The sequence below is a fragment of the Vollenhovia emeryi genome, unplaced genomic scaffold (genome assembly GCF_000949405.1).
Source record: "Vollenhovia emeryi isolate VEMERY1.0 unplaced genomic scaffold, V.emery_V1.0 DF939120.1, whole genome shotgun sequence".
NCBI lineage: Eukaryota > Metazoa > Arthropoda > Insecta > Hymenoptera > Formicidae > Vollenhovia > Vollenhovia emeryi.
The window spans coordinates 2,115,929-2,140,470 of NW_011967246.1; the positions used below are offsets into that span (position 1 = coordinate 2,115,929).

General features: G+C 44.5%; 1 protein-coding gene across 1 annotated transcript in view; it reads left to right on the forward strand.

Annotated features, from left to right (window-relative positions):
- The first annotated feature begins 22,558 nt into the window (after positions 1 to 22,558).
- Positions 22,559 to 24,542, forward strand: part of LOC105570553 (T-lymphocyte activation antigen CD86-like) — a 310,945-nt gene continuing 308,961 nt past the window's right edge. Inside the window, exon 1 of the mRNA XM_012027840.1 lies at positions 22,559 to 22,779. The gene's annotated coding sequence lies outside the window, so the exon portion shown is untranslated. The remainder of the gene's footprint in view (positions 22,780 to 24,542) is intronic.

Here is a 24,542-nt window from a genome sequence, read left to right on the forward strand (position 1 = left end):
CGCAGGGTGACAATACAGATCGCAGCTTCGTCGGCAAGAAACCTAACAATGCCGGCCGTTTACGATGCCCTCGACAGTACGTCTCATTCGCTGTGCTATTCTTCCGCGAAGATCGAAGGTGTATGTAGGAGAGCGCAGATGTTATCCGGTGATTGATTCTACCGCCCGAGTGACAAGCGGGTCGAGAAGTGTCTAGTCGAGATATCGCGCTGTCGTTTGGCGCGTCTCTTAACTTTTACGGCTCTTCGTGTACGCGCGATAAAGGATCGATCGTCGAATCGCCGTTTGTGCTTCGTTTAATTTTGATTATTTGCAAATCTATCATCTATACTGGGAGCGTGCCGCTGTTCGCACGTGGAGAGAATTTTCTCTTAAAATTTACCCTGAAAAGCATGTAATCGTGGGACAACACGGCATTTCCAAGAACTGTATGAAAGTTCTCGAAATTTCACCATGCATTTTACTGGTAAAATGTATATTAAGTACTCGCAATTGGGAAAGGGGGGAGGGAAAACTTAAAAATCGCGTATTCGACAGTTCTGCGTACGGCCGACAACCCTTATCGGCGTACAGTTAAAAAAAAGTCGAAATAGACGCGTAGACAACATCTTTATACTGTTATTACGACAAATATCTAGCTGAGGTAATATTTTTCGCAATGAATTTTCTGTATTATAAAAATTGCCGGATACGGTCAATAAAAAATCACTGATGTTAATTACTGCTGGCGACTTTTAAGAATATTCTTACTAAAAGTTATAAGTCACGCCATAATTTATATACTTCGTCGTGCGTCTAACGTTGATTACGACAGCTTGGTTGTAATTTATTCGACGTTATAGCAGTTTGCGGTGAACGCATTTTCTGTAAAAATTTTGCGCGCAGTCAAAAGTAGAAACACGATATTCACAATATTTTTTCCTTATAGTGCGTGTAAACTACTGAAAATATCGATTGGTTTTTAGAACGACTACAGAAATATCGCAGCCTGTGGCCTATTCCGGCCGCAATACACTGGTTTACCATATTTATTTTGGGAGGAGCGTCAATCCCTTAACATGTTCTCGCGAACCATCGTGACTTTAATTTCAATAATCAGATGTAAATAAGATTCCGTCGCGCGAGTCTTCTTAAACGGAGGAAACTGCTCTTCGAGATACTCAAATTAATATAATGCAGAAGCGGGTCGCGAGACGATACTCGCGAAAAAGGAGAGCCGCGACGATGACGGCGGCGGAAGACGCGGAGCGCTAAGAAAATGAGGTCGATCCCTTCTGGCGACATTGTTCGAATTGGAGGCGAACTGGGTTGCTCTCTTAAGTACGCTTTGTGCAACCCTGTAGGAGAACGCTGTCAGATCGGTGGCAATTAATGCGCTTCACAGCGGTCGATCCTCTCGCCGCCGTACAGCATATTCCGGCCTCTCGTCCCTCCCCCCCCTTCCCCGCCCTCAGCCGCTCTTCGCTGCTATTTAGAGCGGAAATACATAGAATATCGTGCCGCGGATCAAACGACAAAGTATCCTCCTTTTCCGTCACGTCGCGTCGGCGCGCACAGGTAAACTCACGTCTGGATAGAGTTGTATCGTCGCTCCGCGGCACGGAAATTTATAAAATAGACGCTCGCGAAGTGTGTGCGCGCGCGTAGAGCGAGGCGTTCTTACGAGCCGCAGACAAAAGTTTCCGCGCCATAGAAATCCAGTTTCTGCGGGAGGGAAACTCCTCGACGTTGTGGGAATTGCGCTCCCGCGCGCTTTCGGGATCCCGGGCTCCTGCAGGTAAACTTCGGGCGAGGCGCACCGGCGGTACCAAAAATCTATCCTCGTGATTTAACGCCCGGCATCTACGTGTCGATTACGGCTTGCGCGGACAATTTATTCTCTTGCCGTCTGCGCTAAGATCGGCAAGGCGGCGCGAACAGATGGTTTGACTTTTTCGAGAATCGGGTTATCTTTTATATATTATTCTATATTTTATCCCTTAACGCACGATTTTTGCGTTCCAGTAACGTCTGTCCGAGTTGACTCGGGAGTTGCGCGTCAAGGGGTTAAATTAAAATAGAAGACATATGAAGAATATGTGAAGAACATTTGGACTCGATTAACTTTTAAATGAAATTATTGTGCGACTTTGGGTTTTTGATTCAGGCCCGGTTGCACCAACGTAACGTAACTTCAACTTTAGATTAATTCACTCTTCTTCTCTTTCTGTTTCCCTTAGAAAGAGACAGAGAGTGAATTGAGCTAAAGTTAAAGTTTCGCGACGTTGGTGCAACCGGGCTTTGGTAATTTTCGTAAAAATCTATACATTCGACGTCTAAGAGGCACGAGACGATTTTACCGGCGTACGAACGATTAATTTCTCTCTCGATTGCTGTCTCCAAATCTACTCGCGCGGAAGCGATACTTCAGTGAAATTATTATGCGACTTTGGATTTAGTAAATTTCGTAAAAATCTATACATCTGAAAGAAGCAGTTAGGTACGAGACGATTTTACCGGCGTACGAACAATTAATTTCTCTCGATTGCTGTCTCTACACCCACAGAACAATTTCCGGATTCAATGCTATTACACTTTAATGTATCATGAAATATGATCGATATAGCGTCAATCATACTTATTATAGAGAAAGGAATATTTTAATCTTAAATAAAAAATTCTAAAATCTAGAATAAAATAATAGTATGTATCGTCTTTTGTCGAATATCGTGGTGCTAACTTGGTGCGTTGTAAGATGGACGGAAAATTTATTCTAAACACAAGAATATATAAAGTTACATTTATATAAGTTACTCTTGTCTCGATACAGTAAATCAATCTGTTTTAATTCGATAGAGGAAAATAAGAATTATTGATTTTATTTTGATATTGTCTCATTTTTACACTAAATGTGGTTGTGAGAAATATAAATATAAATGCGTCAAGAATATTTTTTGTCTCAATAACAAAAATCCTTTCTGAGGGTGTAAATCTATTCGTGCGGAAGCGATACTTCAGTAAAATTATTATGCGACTTTGGATTTAGTTTATTTGTTCGTAAATGTCTATACATTTTCGTAAAAATCTATACATCTACGAAGCACTTAGGTACGAGACGATTTTACTGGCGTACGAGCAATTTATTTCTCTCGATTGCCGTCTCCAAATATATTCGTGCGGGAGCGATACTTCAGATATCTTCCCGTGGCGTCGTACAATACGAAAGAAAATACGCTGAACTCGAGGCCCCGGTGAGATTTCCTATACAGGGTAGATCGATGCGCCGCGGCGGAGATCGATTTACCGCGGTCCAAACGCGCGGCCAAAAATGCGGGGCATATTTATTGATAAAGTTATGATCGGGCATGGCACCAGCCGCGCATTTTCATAATACCAGGACCGCTCGTAACGGGCAACACATGGAGCCGGGACGTTTCTTGTAGCCCCGGTCGTTCCCGATGAGGACGAAAAAGCTTAATAAACCACGCGCATGGCAAATACTTTAATTATGCGATTGCGCGTTACGTTTTTCCTCGGATCGCATAGTAATTTATATCCGCGGCAAAAATATCGATCAAAAAAGATTATCGCCGTAAATTAATTACACGTTAGTGACTGACGTGTCAAGGTGCAGCGCTGCATGAATAGACTTAAACTCAAAGTCCGCAGGCCACGCAGTTCCACGTACGATTACATCGTGCATGTACATTTCCGGGAAATTGCGTTGAAACTACAGTGTGCCGATGCTACTTTTCTCGAAAGTCTCACCCTTCGTCTCGCCCTTCCCTTTTGAAATGCAGCGGGCCACTCTCGATATCTCCTAAAGATTGATTCGTGCGATATGTTGCGAATGAAGCGTTCCGGTGGACGAGAATGGCGGGAGGGAAGTAAAGCGGGCGCGATACCAAAGCGCTGCAAGATGCAAGCTAGCTTTTCTTTCCTCGCCCTTCCTTTCCTCGCGCGTCATCCCTTTACATTTCCAACCCCGCGCCACTATTCGCCGTGAAATTCACTCGTCATCCACGCCACCGCAGCCCCCGCCGCATAGTTCCACGAGCGTGGCGTTTCTCTTATGCACCCCATCCAACCGCGTGACGGGAAAGGACGACGGGAAAGTTATTCGCGTTTCTCTAGTCGAGCCTCGAGTTTCGGGGAAATAACCTGACCCGTCGATGAAGTCCTCGATACGGAAGTGCCGGCACGAAAGGACGAAAAGAGGAGGATAAGGTAGTTTACCGAACTTTCACCCTGTAAACGCGAACCGTTGCCGAAGATGCGGTCGTTCAGCCGCATGTGCAGAACCGATATATTCCATTCTGACTTACGTTTTAACCGGAAACACGAATAAAGCTAAAAACAAACTCGTAGAAGATTAGTTAAGAATAGCGCGATACCAGCGACAAATTAATTAACCAGCGATGCGATGCCAATCCGGAAAATAAACCCCGTTACACTTTTATGTAGTATCTTCTTTGGGTTCGTCCTGTTTCTTATTTATTACGAGCCATTGATGTTGAAAATACGTCCTTTTTGTTCGAAGAAAGAGAGAAACTAAATTTAAGTTGATATTCTTGTAAGGAATATTTGGAGCAGTTTGGGCAAGGATCGATTCGGATGTTCGAAATAACGGAATAACTCGCGAGATGTCTTGCGAGAGAACATCCATCGACGACGGTCGTTATCTCTGATCATTTAGCGCACCATGTACGCCCACGTTATATGTGATCGTGAGCGGAGCGGCTAGAGCGATAGCTGTAAAGGTACTTTAATTAGTACACGTCTGCTGACCGAACAACACCCCCGTCGGTTATGGAGCATTGGAAACTTCTGAGCCGGAAATCGCCGGGATATACGACGCCGCAGCGTATATTCAGGTGCACTCGTGAATAACCCGACATCGCATATTTCGGCAACAAATTAAGGGGATGCTGAAGTGATTCTGCACTTTTTGCACCTTTCGCTCCCGGAACTTTCAATTTCTTGAAAACATTTGTGTAATATTCAAATTGTGCGGCTTTTGTGCACCGACCGACAGTGCTCCACTAATCGGACTAAATCAGAGAACAGCGTGGTGTCACTGAAATTAAGTTTAGAAGCCTAACAAGAAATAATATTCACTCGAATAAGTTATAGGTTAGGTAACCTATATAACTTATTTGAGTGAGGTTAGGTTAGGTGATCCATAACTTATTTGAGTGAATAGATTTCTTGTTAGGCTTCCAAACTCAATTTTAATGATACCATGCTGTTCTCTGATTCAATCTGAATAGTGGGTCACTGTCGGTCTGTACACAAAAGCCACACAATTTGTAATAAGCTATAGATTATCTAACCTCGCTCAAATAAATTATAGGTTAGGTAACCTATAACTTATTTGAGCGAATAGATTTCCAGTTAGGCTTCTAATCTTAATTTCAATGATATCATGCTGTTCTCTGATTTAGTTTACGTAGTGGGACATTTTCTGTACGCATAAGCCTTACAATTTATGTATTACACAAATGTTTTCATGAATTAACAGTTCTAGATGCAAAATATACAAAATATGCAAAAGGCTCTTGGGGAATGCTGGAATGATTCTGCACTTGAGTGTTCTGCAACTATTTCTACACTCCATACTGCTCTCTTTCGCTTCTTCTAGACTTGGATTTCTGGACTTGCGTTTATTAGAAGTAATCATTTTTCTAGGACATTAATCTTAGTTCTAATAAAACACGATATTGTTCTTATATGTTGTCCCGAGAGTATGCTGGTTTTATTTTGTATATATTTATTATAAAATTCTTGTATTGAGCAAATATTGTCGTCAAGTGTACAAAAAATTAGTAAAATTTTTTATTTTTTTGTCGTTTTTTATATAAAGTCGATCAGCATAGTCTAGATTTTACTGCGTACTTTAATTCCGTAAAAGAATTTTGCATTTCTATAAAGCCAATTAAAAGATTACTTCTAACAAAGAACGTCGATAAAACAGACGGCTTTAGGATCTCCTTAAGTAATAACAATTTTCTCGATTGAATAGAATTAAGAAATTTAATCAATACCAGTAGGTCCGCCGAATGAATACGCAAAACGTAGCAACAGGCACTGAACAAAGTAATTTGAAATATTAGGTGTACAATTTTCAATTTCGTAGGTGGGACAACGAACTCTCAATGTTCGTTGTTGTTTTTTTCCCTGTGCGGTATCGTGCGACGTTACGTGGGCCATTGTTTACGCGAAGGTCGCCACACTATCACTCGCGCGCCGAACGTCGTGCCGGCAGGCAGCAGCGAGAGTCGCTCCGTGCGTCGTATTACTTTCGCGTTATCGGTTTCCAAGACGCCATCGCAATGAATGTGGGGATAAAACGCTATTGATTTGTACACGTTTATTAGTAACAAGTAACGTTTATCGACTAATTGTTAAGCTCCTACAACTTGTAATAAAAAATGATTTGCACGTTCAAGCGACGTTTTTATCAACGTAGATTTCACGAGATTAACTCATCTAAACTATGAATGTAAACCGTGGTACTTTGTCGCGACTACATCTCGTTAACGCACCGCGCTTTTAATTATCTGTCGATTTCGTATAATCCCATTTTTGGTAAAAGAGAAAGAAATTCGCGCGGCTTTGGCGTTTGCGCTGTAATTCGCTTTGTCGGTTTTTCGCAAATCGAACGGGCGGGAAGTAGATAAAGTCGCTTATTGTGCGTTGTTACATTATGTAAATGTAATCGAAAATTATCTCGATTAACCGTTGCAATTAACAACAGCTATTTATCGCTGGAGGTTTCGCTCACATAATTCATTTCGAGGATTAGCTTGAATGACAATAAAGATTGATAAAATATCGTTTCGTTGCTGACTAACACCTACTTCCTTACTGCAGATTACGCTTGGATTCCGATGCTCGCGTTGCGATTTATAATATATCGCTAATTTAAAAAGTAATTCATATGACAGAAAGTCACGCGATATTTGTTAATAATATTTCGTGCGTTTTACGGTATTTCACATCGCGTACGGGAGTGCCCGAAATTTCGCGAGTGAGTATTGTACGTGAGTGCAACAAGGAAACCTGAGAGGTGCAGGAGGAGGCTTGGGGAGGCATCGGGCAACGGCGGAGCAATCATGAGGCGAGTGTTTTACTATTTTGATATTATTTTTATATTATTTGCTACTTGTGCAGAACGAAGCATCTGTTTTCTGTTTCTGTTTTATTTATAAAATTTTGTGAGTTTACATTTAAAAGGAAGACTTTTTTGAGTATTCTATAATTATTTTAATAAATATCTATTTAAAATAATATCAAATATCTAATACAATAATTTCGATTTTACATAACTATTCTATAATAATCATATACATATTTGTATTTTTATAATTCAAGTACGTATACAGTTAGCGATATGTGGACTACAACTCTGCTATTGCGAATCGTATCGGTTAGTGATAAATCACTTTTTATACCTCATGACATCTGTGACGACACTTTAATTGCCTGTACGCGAAATGCGTGATTTTAATAATCTCCGAAACACAACTGAACCGAGAGTCAGGATACTTCATGGTTCAACGTAACGGGACTTCGTATCAAATTAATTTTCCCATTGCGTTTCTGCCAATTAGTGACGCGCAGCGTCTCGTCCCGACGACAAGTCTCGCGTGCTCGGGAGAGAAGCGTCATTATTAGGGCTAGCAGAAACTGAATCGACGATACCTTTCGATCGCGAGCCAATTTGCGTATTGGCTTCGTTTCACACGTTAAGTGTCGCGTTAAGAGACGCGAGCGCACGTCGTCGCAGCCACGCGTCACTTAACGCGAAGCGTATTCGATGACGCATAAAATCAGGATCTGCGAGTGAAGTGACTGGAAATTTATCCTATCTCTCTAATCCAATCGAATAAATCTTATCTTACTGCCGGGCGCTCACGCTACGTTTGCCGAGTGAAAAGTGCGCGTCTGAAATTTTTGGACAACCCTGAAGAAAATAAATTCGGAAAAATCCAGCGGAGCGTAACACCCGGCGCGTTTTGTCGCCTACGTCGCGCCGCTGATCGATCGGTTTCGAGTTATTGACAATTATGAGACCTCGCACCGGATCAATTTTACGCACCATAACCGTTAGGTTGACCGCATCGCAGTCAACCTAACCGACATGTCGATATGGTTGTAGCGTTACGTTGCAAACGGTTCCGAATCGTGTAGCGCGTTACCGGAAAATATTTGACAAGCTCGCGAGCGGCGAGTATTGCCGCTCGTCTGACAAATGAAACAAATTTCTATTTCAAGAGGCGCGCTGTACTTTTGCGCGTATCTAGAAAATGGAAACCGTACATCGCGCGGCGTCTCTCTCGAGTGTGGTGCGCGATCGAAAAGCGGCGACCGATCGAGCGCGATTCCACCTGGGAAATTAGTAACTTCATTTTAATAAATTGGCGGCTCTTTCAAACGCGCGCTGTCCGTTCGGTCAGATTTTTAAATTACAACTCACCATTTCGAAACGTTACATTTTCATGCCGGGATTGAAAAAATATAGGAAATCACGCGGGAATTGATTCGAAATGCCATTAGCGCGCGCAGAGAACGCGGGCACGCCCGTGAACACACTTGAGAAATGAAGAGGTAGAATCGAGGCGAGCACCTTCCATGCCGCCGAGAACGATTCGACTCGAATTAAATTGGTCTTCCTCGGTCGCCTTTGAAACCGTCAAACGTCTCGCAATTATCCAGATTCGGCTTTTTAATATAGATTTAACGCGCCAACATTACCTGATATTTGATAACGTTCGCGTCATAAAATGTAGCGTGGCAATTCAAGATAAATGTAGACGAATATCCCTACGAATAGCACGCCGCGAATCAAATTAGTACATTATATCGAATCCGGCTTCCATTTGGAGAAGCACAATAGTGTCGCGGTACCGAATGATAGAGAGACGTTCACTCGAATTAAGCTCGAAGCTCCTCGCACGGAAATGAGAATAGCATCACTTATTCAGTATTCGGCACACCTCGTTCGCGGAATGCGTTTTTACGGCGCGAAGACCGTCCTGCGGAGACGGACGTTTTAATCAAGAACGTTCAAAGTAGCCGGAATTTCTTTGGGCATCGGTGGTAATTAGCTAATGGAACAAGATTAAGCACCTTCTTATCTCGAGGGGAAAAATACCTTTAAATATTCATGTCACGCGGATAAATTACTGATGTGCGACGTTCGCGACGCGATATATTTGGAGATAGATTTCAAGTGGTAGGCATCTAATAGTTATTAAACTCGGACTTGTCGTCGGAATAACGACGGCTAAAGCTGGAAACCGTGGCGAGTAAAATAGCGCGATCGGTTTCCTCTTAGAATTGTCACAAATGCACGGACTGACTACTGCGTGTGGTATTAAATAGATTATTATATGATCGCCCATTCCGTTTGATCGTTTGAGAAACTGGACTAACGATACCCGTTTATCCACGGACAAAAGAGTCTAACCATTTTCTTGGTAAAGCTTCCAGCGCGTGTCAGATTATGTAATAAATACGTAATGTTCTCTTTTGTAGTTTACAAGTTCAAAAGAAGGGAGAGAAAACGCGATCTTTCCTCTCAGGTAAAATGTAACTGCGCGAGGAAGCTATTTTGTAAATTTATTTACGTAGAACGTGATTAATTTTAGTGAGTCGGGTGTATTTCATTAAAAGATTGTCAAGGGATTGCAACAATTGTTGAAAATATCCGTTAGCTACAGAGATATCTTTATTTCTATGCACGTCACAATTACATTTTTACTAGGATTCTTACTAGGAAGTATATTAATTTTCCAAAAGATCGTTCGTGGATCAATTACACAATGTCCCTCGTGACCATCCTTGTCTGTCGATTTCTTGGAAACAATGGGCGTAATAATAAAATCGCTGAGAAATAAACTTGCTTCGAACCGGGCACTTTCACTCGTTGATTGGTTTGAATAGAGACGCGTCCTGTGAACTTTCGGACGATTGCCAATACCTAAAGCGAACCAACTTGGAACGTACGCAGGAGGCAACAATTTCGAACGGTTTGTTAGCAGTTTCCGCTGAGGAACCGATCTTCTTCCTCAGTGATTTCAGAATGTTCGCGTTAGTTCTGCGTGTCGGGAAATTTTACAAGAGTTAAGAGGCAGGCAGTTTCGGCGGTCCAGTTTCGCGAAGAATAATGGGGGAGCGACACATAGATGCGGAAGCCATGGAGAACGCGCTTGCGCGCCCGGCGAAAGAAATACATCGTCGAACGCCGGACGTGCTTGCAATGTAAAGATTACTGAAGTTACGATCTACTTTCCGGATAAGAAAGAATTCCTGGCGGCAGAATAAATATTAACATTTTATCCGGTACGACGGGGCGGCAACGAGGAGGCGCTCTAATGCACGTCGCGTTGGCGGAAAAAAAATAAGAAGATCGTCGGGGAAAATATAATACATTCCGCGCGTGCACTGTCTGCCGTACCGTGTTTAGTTTGCAAATCGCGAATTTTATTATCGGTCGAGTCACCAAGCGTTTCTCTCTCTCTCTCTCTCTCTCTCTCTCTCTCTCTCTCTCTCTCTCTCTCTCTCTTTTTCTCGCTCTCGCTCTCGCTCTCTCGCTGTCTCTCTGTCTCGCTGTGTTTGGGGACACGGCACATGCAGGGCGACGGACAAAGTGGCGGCGTTACCTGAAATACCGTCGCGTGACCACACCGGGAGATTTAATCTGCCGCAGCAGCCGAGGAGATAAGGATAATAATAACGCGTACAGCTGACGGACGGGGCGAGGGCCAATAATAGTTAAATATTGAAATCTACGTATAACTTGCGTTTAAATATTCAAATGATTCCGTGTGGCTCGGGAGCTCGCTTGTTTTTCTTGTGCTGTTATCGTTGGATTCGCAATTGCAAAACTGCAGGGATGAAATCGTAGAAGAGGCTGGCGCTCAATTCAGACTGAATAGAACGTCAATTCGCCATTTATTTCTTGATGAACGTACAAGCGTTTCGGTTGATGACAAAAATATAATTATGTTATTATGCATAGAATAGTTTCCTCGTTTTATCAGGTGACTGATATAAATTCAACGCGGAGACGTAAAAAGACAGCGTCGTGTCTTTCTATGTGTGCAATCATTCGCGCAACAGTCCAAGGATATCTCACGTATCCTCATAACTTTGCAGGCGACGCTGACGACGTTGTCGCACGAATCTCGGCAAATTTGGAAACTTCGGACGTCGCGAGTAATTTTCGGAACTCCACGGCTGAATACGTGCCGCGCCGTTCCCGGCGCGTAACTTTTTGACCGTAACTTTTAAAGAATTCAGCGCGACGACATTCTTAAGCAAAGCAGAAGTAGAAAATTTCCACCCGAAGCGCATTCTTCCTCTTCAGCCTGCACGTGGCGATTTGACGTCTTTTATATTCATCGTCGCCGGCGCGGCACAACGACATTCGCGCCCTATTCTCACCCGCCCGTTTAACGCACAATGCGAGATCCATTAATGAAAATCGAAAGGCCGATTTGTCCGTCAATTAAAAATTGTTATCGTGGCGCGGCGCGCGAGGGCGGGGGTGGTTTTTATTCCATTGAAAAAAAAGTTGTCGCTTATTTTATTGTAATATCAAACGACGTTATTACGTTAAAGAACTCCGCGCGCGGCACCGAGATCGCAGCAGGAAATGGAATTAATAAGTAGACTCAAAGGGTAATTTGCATTTCAACCGCGAGCGCCGCTTTGAAATCGCCATCCGCGGTTTGATAATTCTGCCGCCGGACCTTTGCGGCTTTGCCGCTCTCTACCGAGGGCGATAATAAAAATCTGCGAGCGCGAGGAATTAAACTCGCGCTGACGATTTCCCCGGTTTAAACCGGACCGATTCGCAGCCGACGTTGCTCGCAACTTCCGCGCCGCTGTGGAGGCGTTAACGGTTCTCCTATCGGACGAGCAAAAAAATCATGAGCCACAATAGCTTGGATAAACGATTCCCGCTCCACTGACCCGTTTGTCACCGTCGATCGTTACCAAAGCGACCGACCGTGCAGTTGGATCCGCTCGCACGTACCGTTTCTCCCGCGCAACCCCCCTTTTTAACCCCCTGTATCTGCCGGCCAGCCATCCACCCCTGCCGCTCGACGGACATCGCCGGCGGTCTTCGTATCCCGCGGAAAATGCGGGCCGGAAGGGCGGCGAAGGGACGAGGAAGGGTCTGTCGCTTGGGACAGTTCGGTGAACACGGTCGCTTTTGTGCGCCCGCCCGGAACTACGTCGGCAGCTCCGAAATACATTTCGAGTGTGTCGCAGGCCGGCGGACGCGCCCCTCGCTTAATGAAATTCCGCACGTTCGTACGTTATTAAGAAATGACTATCATCCCTCAAGTACTTTGTTTTTGCATACTCGAGACATTGTACACTCGTTTCGGATGTGTTTCGTTGGACCCCGGGAACGGCGGTAACCCTCCTGTTTGTTTTTAAACGTTTTCGGAGTCCCTTGGACGGGGACCAAGTGGGTCAAAAGAACGCTAAAGCTGTCATAAAGGAGCTATGTCTATATGGGAATATATGCGATGGGAGTCCCGTATATTCTCTCTCTCTACTTATCAATTCCCTGCTGAATTCCAGGTCGAACTGGAAGAAAGTGAGGTAATAGAGTACGTATGGCACGACTTGTCACACGCCCCGCATAGAAGTCAAGTTTTTCGAAAATCTCTTTTTTATAATACGTGGTAGTAGCGAGTCAACGCGAATTTCTCATCTCAGGGTGTGATTGACTCGTATAATTCCTAGGTCTTCTTTTGAAAGCACACGGAGAGAACTTTTTTTTTAAATTTATCCTGAAAATCGTGTAATCGTGGGACAACATGACATTTCGAGGAATTTTATGAGAGTTTTGTGAAAGTTTTCCATACATTTTACTAGTAATTACTTGGTGTACATTTTAGTAGTAAAATGTATGGGACAACATGGAAATTTGAAGAAATTATGAGAGTTTTTCAAATTTTACCCTACAACATTTTACTAGTAATTATACTTTATGTACAGTTTACTTGTAAAATGTATGGGGCAACGGGCACTTTGAAGAACTTATGAAAGTTGTTTGAAATTTTACCATACATTTTACTAGTAATTATACTTGGTATACATTTTATTGGTAGAATGTTACGGTAAAATTTCACAAACTCTCGTAAAGTTGCTGAAAATGCCACGTTGTCCCGCGATTGCATGGTTTTCAGGGTAAATTTTAAAGCTAGCGCCATACTATGCGCGATTCGTGAATAGCGTGAAGAAAAAGTTCGCCATTTGCAGTGATTCGCGAGTGGTTTTTTGACGAAACTAGTAGTTTCTTGACTAACATTGAAACTTGACTAATTGCAGACTTATGATGCAAGTCCTGTAATAACAGGTAAAGGTGAAAAGTTGTCCAAGTTAACACGAACGAAACGACAAATAACAAATTACGAATGATAAACTGCGAATCACGAATAGTGTGGTAAGTAATAAGGAGTGTCCAACGAATTTCTGCGAATCACGAATCACGAATCGCGCGTTACGAATGGCAATTAAAAAGATTGCAGCTCACCGTCTTTGCCTTCAATCAATGCACTTCAATCTCCCGAATTTGAGGTTTACAATTACATCGCGATTAGCGCTCGGCGTTCGACACAGCAAGTGGTTTATTGCCCGTGAGCAACCAACGATCTCTTGCAACGTTAACGAATCTAATTACTGACAACTGTGAGCTAAACATAATTAGGAGAGATGCATTCCGCGCGGTTGGACGGCGGTACAACGCGGCGCAGTGACTTTTGCCTCCTTGACGTCAAACCGCCGGTCGAAATAAGCCGGATCGATCGAGCCGTCGAACCGTGACATTTCGCCGAAGTTCATTCGTACAATCCTAACCGGGGAGCAACTTTCGCGTCCGCGTCGGCCGACGCTCGTGGTACTGGCAGAGGCATTTTCTTTAGGAGAAGGGAACTCTGCTAATCTCTTTATCCGTCCCCCAAGACGCTAATATACGATCCGACGTGGCGCGGAGATTTATAATTCATGTAAAACACCGGCCCCGCGTCTGCGAAGCCTGGATGTCACTTTTATAGCTTCGCTACGATCAGTTTAAAATCGACGAGCTTTTGATCGCACGGAACCCCGAGGTCCCTCCAGCGATCAACCGTCGAAGGACGTCGCTCTTTCACGACTAAGACACTTCGCCCGTCCGATCGTTACGGGCGATTCAGATGTAATAAAATATGTGAGCTATTCTTCCGCAACGCGCGCCACGAGTCATCGCGCGAGAAGAGATCAATCGGCCGAGATTGCTATTTTTTTAAGGCGCGCAGCCAACGTTGGGCCAGCGATTGCAGCGTACCGTGTCAGGATTTAAGTACTTCTCGTCCGATGGCGTCTCTAAATCACGACAGCCGGTGTCGAAATGTTACGTACGTCGAGCGCAGGAGAGATTCGTCGTCGGGCGTAATTTGCACAGATCGCGGACCAAGCTGGTGGAACACGAAAACGCTCGGCTGCCCTCCGCGTTACGGGGACAGAGAGAAAGAGAGAGGGCGTGTGTGTGTGTAAGGGAAGGGCGAAATGTCACGCGGGTTGAAGCGCATTACCATACGGTACGACCATGAAGCGTACATAAGGCTCGGTCGACCGCCGCGCGCGGACGGAGGGCCCGAATTAATTATTCCCTAACAGCCCCGAATGAGGTTCTCTTTCCGCTGTCTCCCTCTTTCTCTCTCTCTCTAGCCTCAGCCTAGAACTGGTGCCTCGTGCCATTACGCGATGCACTCGTCGTGCGTCGCCACGACGCGACGTAAAAAAATATAATTGGGTAATTCTCTCCATTTCTCTTCCGAGAAATAAACGAGTGCTTTGAAATAGGAGTACCGCTCGCGACCTCGTTGTCGACGACTATCGCCGCAACGTCAGGTGTCGCCTTTACGGCCGCGTACGTCCGCGTGGCGATACGTTGCGATATATAGATCATTTTAATAATAAGTCAACTCGACTCAAGTGAGCTGTTATGTGTAAGGAACGCAAATAATAGAAACGCTTTGCTCATCATGCTGGATCTTACAATTGGTGCCTGGTAATATTCTTTTGCGTGTGTATCTTTCAACACAGCCAACTGCGCGCTGACTCTCGTTCTACATGGCTGATGTCGAAATAGCACACCTATTATTAGGGAGGTGATAGTATCGGTATACTATATCGGTATACGGACATACATAGTATATTCATATGAACATTTTTGCTTAAAATTACCGATACTATCACCACCCAGAATATCGACCATTCCTCCTGGAACACCCTGTATAGCCTTTCAGGGTTGGAGGTTGGAGGTTTCCTTCGGCGAGGTTAGCAGCCGAAGATGAGGTAAAACCAAATGCTCAAAGTACCAGAACGAACTGGATAAAACGGGCATTGAGCCTAATACACGAGAAAGAAGATAAATTTAATGAAACCGTCCTCTAACGAGTCGAGGGTACGTATCACACGACGGGGGTGAGATTCGTGTTGAATTCAAATATCGAGTCCGACTTCGCAAATAGCGAGGCGGCGGAATCGATGCAAAATTCGCCGCGCCATGCGAGGGCGATTAAGTCGGCCTTCGTGTATCCACCAATTTCGCCCATCAATTCCCTCGGTCTTTTCGCAACGGATGTCGAGAATTATCGCCGATACCGCCGGTGGCGGTAATAACAGAACTCTTAATTTCCCAACGATCGCTGGAACACACAGGCGAGAGATTACATCGTCACAGAGATTACACGCCCACCTACCCCAGGAGATAAGATTTCCCAACGACTTTATCCTTAACCCATACGTTTTTAACTCGGGGATATTAAGTCGAAGAAGCCGGGTGGGTAAATGGGAGGGAGGGGGGGGGGCAGGGTGGAGGAAGAGTAATGACGGTAATACTCTATGGAACTCCTTCCGCACGGGGAGGTCGAGAGCTGGCACGGAGGGCAAATTTTCGGCGGATAGAGGGCGAGAGGCTGGCAAGCCGAGGGCCGGGCGTTTGATGACGTCATCATCTGCTCTAATGCTTAGACATTACCGGGTTTAATTATTCGCCCCGCCCCTCCCCCCTTTACTCCTTTCCTCGACTTGCGCTATTCCTCTCCTCGCGCTCGCCGACAGTAATCGCTCGCACCTCTAGCTTTCGAGAGCGGGGAAAACGAGAAAATCGAGAGATAAGGGGAAGAGCAGGTGCGAGGAGGAGGAGGAGGAGGTAGGACGAGAGAGGGCGAGAGATTCTTTTTTTACGACGTGTCGATGACGGAGATGCCGTCCGGGCGACGATGAACGATTAACGTCAGTGTAATGTCGGATCGCGTCGAAAGCTCCGTGATAGTTATCTCGTTTTACGGCGCGTGCTCGCCTTCTCGTAAGCCGTCGCTCTTCATTTCTGGAGGCACTATCCCCGGACGAGAGCATTGACGCGCTCCAAGCGCTTCCGCGGAGGCGGAACTTCCGACGAATTTTACGAGTTATAAAAAAGAAGGGGGAAAAATCGTTGTTACCGTAACGAAATAAAAGAGGGTACCTCAAATTCTCGAGCGTTCTTGAAACGTTGGAAAGCGACGGCCGGTTTCGCCGGAGTCGTTTAACTTTGGCCTTAGCTTAATTCAACCTTTGTTTCCCTCCAGTTATCCCCTTAAAAAGAGACAAAGAATGAATTAAGCTAAGATTAAAGTTGAACAACGTCGGCGAAATCTGCCTAAGTCGCTTGATATGCGCGACGCGATGGCGACGGATGCGATAATCCCGGCGCATTGTTCCATTGTTGGCGGAGGCTTAGAGACGACGGCTACGGCGAATGACGCGATGACGTCGGACGCGATGATTTGTTGCGCTGTTCCGCGGCTGGCGCGAAAAGTTTATACAGAGATAACATATATCCGTGGCGAGCGACGCGATCATGCTGGACGTGATAATTTCGTTAACGTCGCTCGGCAGCCGGCGGGCGGGAGAAGCTGAGAGACGACATCTACGATTGCCGCGTAAATTTCCGCGTGACCATAATCTCTTCATAAATTACATCGGCGATCTGACAATTTCGCCGTTAACCCGCGCGTTACGCCCAATTAAAATAGTAACGAGTAAACGTTTCGCCCGGCTCGCGCGCAACCGAGAGAGAATATTAAACGTAAATTCGCCGCGATATCGTTAATTGGCCGCTAATTAACGGGGTGTATAATTAATCGTTAAGTCGATAGATTATGACGTTCCGCTCTTTGTCGCTGCCCGGCCGCGACAAATCTACCGTTAATGCGGAATCATGTAAAACCCGGCCGCTCGTCGGGATTGCCGATGCTAATTTATTCCGCGGGAAGCTGCGCGCGGCGGCGCGACGACGTAAGTCGATTCCCCCCCGATTCCGGCCTTCCGCGTCGGGAGCCCCAAATCTCCGCTCTCCTCCCCGTCGCCCTTTCTCGTCGAACCGCGACGTGACGTAATATCTCCCCCGATAATTCTTACGCCAAAACTCGCGGGCGACCTGGACACCTTTCACGCTCGTAAATCCATCAGACCCAACATTTGGGATATTGATTCTGGGTCGTACCTTGGTCAGGCCATCGTATCCAGGCATATGTGAGGCGTGGGAAGGGCAGGAAAGGGATGAAAGGGGGTGGACCGGAGGAAAAAGGTTGTACGTGCTCGATCACGGTACTATCTGGGCCACCTCGACGATTGAATAATGGCGCTTTCGCGTCCGCGAGAAAGCCCGCGTCTGATCTCGATTCCGCTCGCGTCCGTAGACTGCGTCTGGCCGCGCGGCGCGGGATCCTCTCACGCGCGCGTGTGGTATCGATTAAGATTATATAATGTATCCGCGACGAAGAGCCACGTGGCGACGCGCGGCGCGGTGCGACGCGCCCACCGGAGACGCCGGGGGAATAATTTACCCTTGGGATACCATTTTGCGACCGCGGCCCGGAGGATTTCATATCCGTCTGAGACGGCTGATAACGGCGAGCGACGTCGTCGGGGATGGGAACGAGAGCTCGCTCGGGGGAGACGAGGGACGGGAAGGCCCTCGCGCGAAGAGAGAGAGAGAGAGAGAGGGGGGGAGAGAGAGATGCGAACGTCGCGTCCTCGCCGCCGCGGAATATTATAGCGCCCGCGCCATTTCCGCGCGCTGATTGGAAATTGTCACCGCCGCGGAACTATCTCTGCTCCATTGCCCGCGCGGATATTAGCCGGAAGCGCGGCCGTGTCGCGGCGCGAAAACTTTTTGATTGCGTTTCGCAATCCGCGAGGAATCGCCGCGCGAGACCGCGACTGTCGCGGACGCGCCGCGTCACGCACGGACCGGATGCTGCGTACGCGCTATTTCTCTTTCCACCTCACTTTCCTTTCCCTCTGCTTTTCTACCCCGACGAAACTACACCTGTACGACGAGCCCGCGCCGACAGAAAAGATTTCCGGATTCAATTCTAGTAGACCACGCTTCTGCCTATCAAAATAGGATCGATGCAGCGACAATCGTATTTGTCGGATCTCGAGAAAGGTATATTTTAATGGAAAATTCTTATGTCTAGAATAAAATGATGTTATATCAAGAAAAGATTTATTCTAAACGCAAGAATATACAAATTTAAATTTATACATGTTACTTTTATCTCAATATAGTAAGTCAATCTTTCTTAATTCGACAGATGAGAATTAGACGTGATTTAATATTGTTTTATTTTTTATTGCACGAGGTTATGATAAATTTAAATATGTCCGGAATATGTTTTTGGTCTTATACATTACTTCTATCTCAATATACAGGGTGTTATGTAATACCCGTCTCACTTCTTACTTACGGACCGAGTGGATTAGACTGAGTTGAAAAGTTCTGTGCCATTTTGCAATTTTTGCAACGGTTAACGAGTTATTAATTATTAAAAGTCGCTGTCTTAGCCCGGCCTACCACCCAATTCAAGCGCGCGGCAAGATGCGGCCGTCTCGCGATTGGCGTTGCTAGGCGCGCGGGGAGTTGTTTATGACACACGGCAACAGCTACGTATAATAAAGTAGACCGGGCTAAGACAGGGATTTTTAATAATCAATATCTCGTTAACTATTGCGAAAATTGTAAAATGGTAGAGGACTTTTCGACTCAGTCTATTCCGCTCTATCCGCAAATAAGAGGTGAGGCGAGTATTTCATAACACCCTGTGCAAGTAAATCGATCTTACTTAATTCGAGAGATTAGAATTAGAATTATTGATTTAATATCGTTTTATTTTTTTACCGCGTGAGTTGTGTTAAATTTAAATAAGTCAAGAATGCGTGATCATTATTTCTTTGCTCGACCCTCTCCCGAATTTCGCAGGCCGGTGATAACCCGGCGTATTTTTTTCGCGCATCCATGAGAATATATATTCGCCGACGAAAATCCCCCGCCGTGCGATTTAATGGTAAACGGACCGTTTGCAATTGTCGGTCCTTCGGTCCCCGACGTAATCCCTTATCCTTTTATTACGTATTGGATATTTTTCGCGAACAGGAGATGCTAACTGTATGGAGCAAGTTTTTCCGATTCAACGAAGGAAGCGTGATTCCATTCGTCGGAGTTTCAGGAACGTCTCGGAGTGAAAATAAGGCATGGAATGCTGGAGAGATATTTCGCGTCTTGGGTCACGGCAGATTGTATCGTATAAAACGAAGACGGGAACCGTGTGCCTTGGCCTCCCGAGCTTTTTCTTTTGCGAATGTATAAAGCATAAGGTATTACAAAGAACGGCGTATGTATGTATGTACGTACGGCGGATCTAGTGGGCGACTATACATTGTATCTACAAGTGTTTATCGATATCTCTCCGGGACTAAGTTATACATGATAAAATCACATATTCGAACGCGGGGCACGTATATGAAAGATTCATGTATTCAAACAAACTCCTCCAGTCGCGACCCTATTTTCGCCGAAGACAATCCCGGACACAATTCTCGTTATCTTCAATGTGCAACGGCGCGGAATCAGTGACGGCGTATTACAGTGCGCCGCGGACGATGAGATCCATGCAGAAGAATTTAATATCGTATCATCTACATTTAATCCTGCCCGAGACCGACGATAAATTCGAATAAAATCCCGATCAGAATTTCGCGATCGCCGTGGCGAGGGGAGCGCCGAGGCGGGGGAAATGTTTCTTTAATAGCGTCCGCCATCGAAATAGTAGAGTTTCGCGCGGCTGCGGAAAATGATATGAATGAGGAGCGCGGCTAGAAAACAGGCATTAACGCGGCCACCGCAAAAACCGGGGCGCGATTGGATTCTAATTGCGTGTGTGCGGCACACACGATCCGGCGCGTCCGTTCATACGGACCACATTGATTTTCAACGGGCACAGAGAGAGGCCCCCGAACTCCAACCAAACACCCGCCGACCCCCTCTGAAAATACTGCACGTACGTACTTACGTACACATTACGGATGCACAGCCGGTTGCACACGTGCGCGCGAGAGAGGACAGTTTGAGTAGGCAGCTGCATTTGCGGACGAGGTGGTGGCGCATATCCCCGTCGAGTGCTCATCGTGAATTGGTTTCGCAGCGCGCGCGATGGCGAAGTTTTACCCGCAGAAGTGTTTCACCGCGCGCCAAAAAAAAAGTCGTCGAAAACAGTCGAGCCGCGGTTCTGAAAATGTGAAAAAACAAATCGTTTTCATCATGAACGATCATTACGGTCCAATGCTAATTGCACTCGGTGTGATTGATTAATGTATCACATTGCTCGATTTTACAAGGACGCGCAAAATGTAATTAACGCAAAAATGTATTACGGTCATAGTATACGTAGGAATATGTGAAAGAGAAACGGAAAGATGAGCATATACTAAAGCCAACGGCACACGATACCACAGTATACTGATATACGGTAGAGACATGCGATGTTGGCATCTTTGATTGTTTTCAGCCGATTCTTCAGGCTCCGTCATATCTATGGGCGACAAGTACCGTATCAATAGCATCAGAAACCACGGTTATTGACAATGATACATTGTCGTAGTTGTTACTTAAACAGTTTTGCACAGCGCACACTCGATGTACTCTTTTAGCGGGCGTGCCTTTTCGAAAGAAAGTACAAGCGATCGCAACAAAATTCCAACACAACATATGAATGCCACGTGGCGAGCTCACTGAGCTTGGTTATGTTTTTCTGTCGCGCGCACAGTAACGCAAATAAAGGCCCGAACACACGAGAAAACTTAAGCAGTAAAATTTAGTAACTGCTGAAAATGTAAGCAGCCACTTTAAAGCTTAAGCGATGCTGAAAATTCCGATTGGTCGAAATTCTTAAGTCTTCAGTTTTCCTGCTTAAATTTTTTCGTGTGTTCGGGCCTTTATATCTGCCGTCCCAACCTAAAAAGCAGTACTCCCACTATTTTGGCCATTGTATTATAGTTGACTCACTTTCTATGGTTCTTAGAGAAATATCTATTGTCCTACTAATGTATATTATATAAAATAAATAATGGAAAATGTATACGCATCGTATATATACGCGTTCAATTATGTACGCACTTGTGTCGCGCGCTCGCGAAATATCCATAAAGAAATCCTCTCCGTGCGTCCCGACAATTTCCCGAGATTAGCGATGCGTAGGTCGGTAGCCTGGACCGTTGAGCGGATGCAATTGCAATTCGCGCGCCGATCAACACAAAGGATGCGGATACGACGTCGACGGCGCACACGTCTGTTTGCGTGTTGACAGTTCGTGAGTGAATTGAACGGCTGTTTAGATCGCGGGTAGTAACGATCACCCGCCGAGGAAGAAGGAATCAAACGGAGACTAATCAAACGAGCACGCGCTGCGATTTAACACGATTATCGTTATCCTCCGTAATTGCTCGCTCCGCGAATAGCGTCATGATCACGGAGGGGGGAGGTAGGGGATCTGTTCCGTGCGCTCGATCGCGGCGTGTTTGATTAGGCTTGCGCTCCAATCATCTTATTATCTCGATGGGAAATGTGCGATTTTGATGAGCTCGTAGCGACGCGTTCTTAAAGTTTTCACACCTCCGGCCGTTTTACATTTCGAGACCCGGCGAGACGACTCTCCGAAACGTATCTATGCCTCCCCCGTTAATCTTCCTCTTCTATTACTGCTCGCAGAGAAAGTTGTCCTTCCTGCACCCCGACTGATCTAATTAGCGCGAACGCGCCAAATTAATTCCGCGTCATTGTAACGGAATTATCGCTACAATTATCTCCGTTACGAGAATACGAGACGGGCGATTAGAGACGCCTTGAATTAGCGCGCTAATTCGCTCCAATATTTTTCAGCACCAGGTGTAGCGCTCGCAAGTACCCCGAAGGATTCGCAGGCTCGCACTGGCCCTTGCCCTCGCCCTCGCCCTCCGTCCCTCACCGCCTAGGAACGAAGGATTTATGACCCCTCCCGATAATCCTTCGTTGCTCCTTTTTGGAAATAAACGTCTCCTTCTCTCTCTCTCTCCTCCACCGGCTGTGGCGAATCGAGAAGCGGGATGGACGTCGGCGGTGGCCTCGTATTAATCACTCCGCCGCAGACAGAGCGCGTGGCAGATAACGTTATCGCGTCGGTTTCTATTACGCCGTAACACTTTCCGAAGCGAAGGGGTCGGCCGATAGCGGCCGGCAGAAACGCGCGTCGGTTCGTCTAGTTCTGCAATTTATGAACGCGGCCGCTTATACATATTCGCGAACCGCGTGCCCGTTCTTTCCTCGCGGCTTCGCTCCTCCGAGGTGCAATGACCGTTCCCGCGACGAGAGAACACATCTAGATACAAGGTTTATACGGATTGCGTTAACTTCCAAGACCCGAGGGCATTGTAAGTGCAACATTGAGGACCGTGACGCCATAAATCCGATTTTGTCGCTACCTCTCGGTTTAAATAATATTATCATACGATAATTTTTATTATAAACAACGGTGATATTTTGAACTAGTCATTTTCAGATACACACAGAAAGGATTTCTGGATTCAATGCCGTTACCCCTCGATCTGTCGTAAAACAGGATCGATATACCATAGTCGTATTTATTATTGAGAAAGGAATATTTTAATCCTAGAAAAATGATTAAATCTCGAATAAAATGATATTGTGCATATGTTATAAGTTGTTGAGAGAAGATCTAGTCTAAACGCAAGAGCATATAAGCTTAAATTTATATGTACATATATTACTTTTATCTCAATATAGTAAGTCAATCTTATTTAAATCGAGAGAGGAAAATAGAATTTTTTATTTTAATATTTAGTTTTATTTTTTATTGAAAGTAGTTCGCGCTAAAGTGAATATGCTATCGTATTTTTAACTACAATTTTTCTGGTGTCAATTCCCCCTATCTTTCTCTCTTATTTTATATTTATTTGTAGAATACATATAAATATAAAAATAATAATCGAGTGTGTCACAATTTCAAATATGCTTCATTTTCAATGCTACAGACATTAAAAAAGTATCGTATACTACAGCCTTTTTTTAGTAGATTTCCAATAACAAGAAAAAATTCCTGACATACTCAATCTTGCATTACAACCTTCATATATGTAATATAAAAATGAAATAATATTAAGATCTCAGTATTCCTGCTTTCTCTTCTTGAATTAAAGAAGATTGACTTACTATCTTGGGACAAGAGTAACATACATACATATTTCGCGTTTGGAATAAATCTTCATTCGATATTACAACGCTGCAATATTTGGGGCGAATATATGTTACCGTCTTTTGTCGACGACTATAACGTGATACGCGTTCGTGTGTTCGTGTCTGTGTATGATGGATTTCAAGTAAACATATAATCCTATACAAAATATTAAACAATATGAAGATGTCTTATCTCGAACTTTTATTTCTCAAATAAATACATGAATAAATAAATAAATAAAAATTTATATAGTGTGTAGTTATGATTCTAGTTTTAACTGGTACCTACTAAGTCAGTCAAAAGAATATTCCATGACCTATTTTATCGAATAGACTGAGCTACTGATCTCAACCCAGAATTTTAACATATTTGAGATTTATGATAGAACAAGTAAAACAACACTATTATATGTATAAGTATACATATATGTACAAGTAAAAAATATCAGATTAAATATTAGTCATTTGCTTATTATATGTATATTAATGTATTTGGGCAAAAACGCGAAAATAAAAGACATCTTTATTGTTGAAATTTAAGAGAGAAATTTTTCACATTTTACGTTTTCGTCCCGAGGAAAAAATCATATGATCAGTGACCAGTTTATTTACATGCATACTTATTAGTTTTATTGATTTTATGCTATCGATTTTTAGCCTTGCTTGTTTTAACTTAACGCTCTTTCTTCTTTTTCAAACTGTGTGGATATTTATATTTATACATTTATGCATTATACACGAGAATATTTATACATTTTCTAATTTAACACCCACTCGTGTGTTATTTCTTACTCTGTCACAAGTGTACTCTTTGCTGGTTTCAAATAAACTTGTAAGCATGATCTCTTTTGATATATTTAAAGATAATATTGTATTATCGTTTTGTACACATATGTTGTGAATGGGAGTAGATCATGTAACATATAGATTACATAATATA